This window comes from Scyliorhinus canicula, chromosome 7 (assembly GCF_902713615.1).
Source record: "Scyliorhinus canicula chromosome 7, sScyCan1.1, whole genome shotgun sequence".
Lineage (NCBI taxonomy): Eukaryota > Metazoa > Chordata > Chondrichthyes > Carcharhiniformes > Scyliorhinidae > Scyliorhinus > Scyliorhinus canicula.
This window is the reverse complement of record NC_052152.1, coordinates 52931341-52937340: the sequence shown is the minus strand read 5'-3', so window position 1 is coordinate 52937340 and position 6000 is coordinate 52931341.

The window sequence follows — 6000 nt, the reverse complement described above, 5'->3', positions numbered from 1 at the left end:
CTGCAGAGCTTAGATCTCAAATTCCACCCCAGTTTACAGCAGATCTTGCAAGTGACAGTAGAAATACCCCTTTCAGCAAAAGCCTGAGCATATAAACAGTTGTAACCGCATTCCTGTCCTGCTGTAAGACCTGGATCGTGTATCAGCGACACATAAGAGTGCCAGAGAAATTCTTTCAGCAATGCCTCTGCTGCATCCTCCAGATTCAATAGGAGGACAGTCGATCAAACATTGGTCTTCTTCTGGGAGCCAGTTACACAAGAATTCAGGTAAAACGCCTGCAAAATCAACGTTGATGCACTGGAAGCTGTCCGCATGACTGAAAACCATTTCCTCCATCTGTTTATCAACTGTTAAATGGTCAACTGTGGTAACTTGACCACAAAAGGGTGGTTGAAACACATTGTGCAAGATAGACTTCTTTAATATATAGAAATAATGAAGTTTAAAACACAGCATGGATTCAAACATGGGAGCAGTTAGCTACACATCAAAACAATATTAACTGAAAGAAATTAGAAGTAACGGCGGTTAAATGCAAATATAGTAAGTAAAGTAATCCTAGGTGACCAGAGGCTGCTTTCCCCTTTGAAGTAAAGACTGGTGGTGATTTAACCTGAGGTTCTTCACAGCCAAGATTGAGAATAACCTCAGCCAGTACGGGAATTGAACCTGTACTGTTGGCCTTGCTCTGCATCACAAACCAACCGACCAGCCAGCTGAGGTAAACTGACTCACTTCCAGTTCAGTATGCTCACCAGCCTTCAGTGACACATAAAGTAAAAACCTTTTGATTCATTAACTACGTCTTCCTGAGCTCCGCGCTGGTGCTTGCGTAGGTATGATGCAAGTTAGTGACAGAAGTTACAGTAACAGAGGAACTGGGGTAGGCCATTTAGCTCCTTGGGTTTGTTCCGTCATTCACTGAGATCCTGGCTAATTTTTAACAATAACAATATCTACCATGGGCCTTGATACTCTTGGCTGACAAAATCTATCAATCTCAGTTTTAAAAATAACAATTGATCGAGCATTAATTGTCATTTGTGGAAAACAAACTTCTGCCATGGAAATGCTTCCTAATTTCACTTCTGAAAGGTCTGGTTCTAAGAATCAACCACATTGCTGGGCTTCTAGAGTCACATGTAGGCCAGACCAGATAAGGGTACCCCCAATGATAATAACTTTATTAGTGTCATACGTAGGCTTACATTAACACTGTAATGAAGTTACTGTGCAAATCCCCCAGTCACCACACTACGATGCCTATTCAGGTACACTGAGGGAGAAATCAGAATGTCCAATTCAAGTCCCTGCGTTCCGGGGTTTCCCTTTGTTCAGGAGGTACCCAACATGGCCGCCAGCTGTGAGTATGCCATGTGAGTGAGCACCTGCACTTCAGGTTTCCCTTTATTCAGGGACCCTCCAAAGTGGTTGCTTGCAGCATCTTTTGTTCTAAGTCACCACGTGTGGCGGGTTGTAGCCAGCCTGATGCCCTTACTCCTTTCTTACCCTCATTTCCCTTGTGATATTTTCTTCCCTCTCTGCCTTCTTTCCCCCCCTATAATAATTATATTTATTGTCACAAGTAGGCTTACATTAACATTGCAATGAAGTTACTGTGAAAAGCCCCTAGTCGCCACATTCCAGTGCCTGTTCAGGCACATGGAGGGAGAATTCAGAATGTCCAAATTACCTAATAACACGTCTTTCTGGACCTGAGGGAGGAAACCGAAGCACCCGGAGCAAACCCACACAATGGGGAGAACATGCAACTGTCCCCCCTTTCTCTCTTCCCCTTGTTTCTTCCACTAGTCGTCCCCCTGATACTGATGTCTATCCACCCCCTTGCCAGGCGCTTTCTCCCTTACAGGAGATGTGCCGTGGCCTGTCTCTCCTGCACACTTCACCATGCTAGCTACCCCACTGGATGGTGGCATCCCTCCCGGGGCTAGTTGTGCATCCCCCCATCGCCCGTTCACTGAGCTTCTTGTCCAGCGTTCTTTCACCCTCTTCTGCGCTTTGCAGCCCTGATTCCTACCTTCCTCTCTTTCCTCCCTGGTCCCCAGAACGAGGGAGTACAATCCCGCGCGAAATGATTGACACGTTGATTCACAGTTGGCTATTCAGAAAGTGCACAATAGACAATAAGAGTCCCTTCCTATGAGCTCAGCTCTTCATAGGAACATCTGTCCCTGTTGCCGCTTTTCTAGTCCTTTCTCCGAGGCAAACTTGTCCACATCCGCAGGGGCCATGAAGAAGTCCTCCCTGACTTGGAATGTGACCCAGAGCTTGGCTGGGTACAGTATCCCAAACTTCACTGCACAAAAGCAAATTACTGCGGATGCTGGAATCTGAAACAGACAAAGGGTCATCTGGATTTGAAACGTTATCTCTTTTCTCTCCCTACAGATGCTGCCAGACCTGCAAAGATTTTCCAGCATTTCTTCTTTTGATCCCAAATGTTATGAATCCGGTGACCTTCCCAGTTATAGTTCATGGTTTGTCTCACCCAGTGCAGGACTTGTTCCCGGTCATGGTACCGGGGCATTTTGGAAGTTATTGCCCTCAGCTATTCCCCAGCTTTGGGCTTTGGGCAAAGTGACTGCTGTGCTCTGTCAATTTCTGGTGAGCTTGGGAAGCTGTCCCTTCCCACCAGGTTGCCCAGCATTTGGGCCACATGGTCCGTGGGGTTCCTACCTTCGAACCCCTCCAGCAGGCCCATGATCCGTACGTTTTGACACCTCGATTGGTTCTCCTGGTCTTCGATTTTCCCCTTCAAACTCCCCTACGTTGCGACCAACCTTGCCACCTTTTTCTCTGGGATGATGATCCGGTCGCCCTGGTCTGCTGCAGGTTTTTCCAGTTCTTTGATCATTTTGTTTTGTGTTTCCAATTGCTTCTCTGCCTTATCTAGGGCCATCTGCATGCTCGCCAGAGCTTCACCTTTAACACTCTTAATCGCAGCTTGGATGTCAGATTTAGTCTCTTCTCGATGTTCTCTCCATTCTCTTGAATTCTCTGAATAGCGTGGGTTTCGCCCCCACAACCCAAAGATGTGCAAGCTCGGTGGATTAATTGGGTACTCTAAATTTTAAAAAACCATGGCGCAATTCTCCGCACTCACGACGGTGCGGAGAATAGCGGGGGTCGTAAATTTTTACGGCCACGCTAGTCTGATGCCCTCCCGCTATTCTCCCCCCCCCCACGCCCGACTCCCGACACGAATCGCTGCCGCCGTTTTTTTACGGCGAGCAGCGATTCTCAGCTGCCCGATGGGCCGAAGTCCAAGCCCTTTACGGCCGTTTTAGGAACGTCAAACACACCTGGTCTGACCGTTCGTTAAAACGGCCGTAAAGTTGGGATCTTGGCAACCATGGCACCGATTGGCACGGCAGTACTACGGCCGTGCCAAGGGTGCCATGGGCCCGCGATCGGTGGGCACCAATCGCAGGTAGCGGGTACTTACCCCACGCACTCTTTGTCCTTCTGCCGCCCCCTGTATCCATTCGCGGGGCAGCTGAGGGGCATCCCGGCCCGCGCATGCGCGGGTTTCGCGCAAATGCGCGATGACATCTCCGCGCATGCGCGGGTTGGAGTCTTCCAATCCGCATCATGCGCGGCTGACGTCATGTGACGCGTCAGCCGTCGCAAACTCTGGCAAGCGGGCTTAACGAAATTCGTTAAGCCCGCAATGCCGGAGTTCACGGCCGCGGCATGCTAGCCCCGACCGGGGACCAGAATCGGTTCCCGGTCCGGGGGGGGGGGGGGGGGGGAGGCTGGCGTCAAACCCGCCCGTTTTTGACGCCAGCCTTACGGTTTCTCCCGGTTTGGGAGAATCGCGCCCCTTGTAGTTCTCTTGTAATAATAATAATCACTTATTGTCACAAGTAAGCTTCAATGAAGTTACTGTGAAAAGCCCCTAGTCACCACATTCCGGTGCCTGTTTGGGGAGGCTGGAACGGGAATTGAACCCGCGCTGCTGGTCTTGTTCCGCATTACAAGACAGCTGTCTTAGCCCACTGTGCTAAACCAACCCCTTTTAGGGAAGGAAATCTACTGAGGGGCAGCATGTAGATGAAAAATAGGAAGTGGGTAAAGATAGATCATAGGGGCACATTAGAAGTAACAGCATGGGATTCAAAGTGAAGTCATTATTGGTGATTATCTGGTGAAAAGCAGGTAAACCTCCTCTCTAACGGCACTGTGGGGGTGTCTGGTTCAAGAAGGAGGCCCACCACCTTGTCAAGGGCAATTAGGGATGGGCAATAAATGCTGATAAAGCCAGTGATGTCCACATCCCTTGAATGCATAAAAAAAATAATAAAAGTGTGTACATTCCCAAAGTGAGATTCAAGTAGTTTTCAAGGCCAAAAGGATCTAGAGTTAGTTTGAGGAGAGGGGTGACGAGGAGAGGGCTACAGACCACATAAAACCAAACTACAACAGCCATCTGTTTGTGATATTTCTGGGTTTATTGGGAAGCCTGCAACCTGATCTCAAAATTGCCTCCTCCATCTCCATCTCCATGGAAACAGGAAACACATTAGCGTTGTACTCATGTAGAAATACTAATCAGTTATCTCTGAGCACATCTACCTTTCATCTTAGAAACACAACTGTTTGCAACTTGACATCAATAACACTTTCCTGGCTATTATGGTACTTAGGGTCTTTTCATTGTGGACCTAGGAACAGCTGTCATTGTTGCTTGCCGAGTATAAATATCTGGCACCTCCCTTTCAGTAAAACAACCTGAGTCTTCTATTTGATCTTACAATTAAACCACTCAGATTGACTATTGGGTAAATTCCAACATAGGTTATGTGACTCCTTTCATTTAACCTGCATTTAAAGAAACAGTCCTAAACTATGATCATCATGCAAACCAAAAGAGTAGTCCCAAAACATAATAATATTATAAACCTCACTTTTATAACACACAATCAGATTTTGTGCCACATGGAGGTTATTGGGGAAATACTCCTGGGAAATAATTGTAAATTGGAATTGCGTGGAAAGAGCAGCTGCAGCCAGCAATTCTGTCAAAGGGCAGGTTTGGTCTTGAGTGTATGTGACAGTCTTACTGATTCGCTCTCTGACTAAGCTTTACTCATTAGTACTAATTAACACAGAATTATAGACAATCTGTGCTGTGGATCTAGGACCATTGGGAATTGGGTTGGACGAATGCCCAGATTCATTTAGAAAGTGAAGATTTTCATCTTATCATTTTGAACTAGATTCAGCTGGTCCGAGAGGGGAAGAAAATATTTCCAACTTATGGTTGCACCCAATCCCTTGACTCTGGTACTGACAATGTCAGAATCAATCCATGAGTCAATCATACAATTATTTATACACTCCAGAGACCCATAGCGAAAGATAAAGAGACATAATCCCTCTCCACATGGACAAGCCATTACATAAACCTAAATATCAAGACAAAACGACAGTTGGATGGTGATGTCAATGGAATTGGCTAAATTTCAGGACTGCTGTTGAAAGATTTAATCTCTATCTGTTCCGATACTTTCCCTCCCCCCATGTTTCTCTGCTCCTTTTCCTGAAAATGCTGACTCCATACTAAAGTGGAGTTGCGAAAGCATCAGTGAACTCTCCTTTAACTTGATCAAGTGGTCACTCCTCACATCTAACCCAGAACCAAAATTTCTCAGGCCCGCTCTGCTGCCACAACCGTGTGGAGTGGGAATACTAACTTGCCAGTAAGCTGCACTCTTGACCCTACTGGAGAATTCAGGGTTAGGGCGGGGACATCCAATTTTAAATAAATCCAGGAGGTGTCCAGCGGCCCAGATGCGGCTACAGGTGGGGAGAGGAAGATATGATAGATAGGAAAGATAGAAAAGAAAGTAGCTGACAGGCTAAGTTTAATAGGTGTGCATCAATGGTAAACAACTGCCTTTCAATAAGGGTAACTTCATAATGATATAAAGACCTTCCTCAGGTATCTGTAGCAAAAAGTGAAGGTAAGAGTTT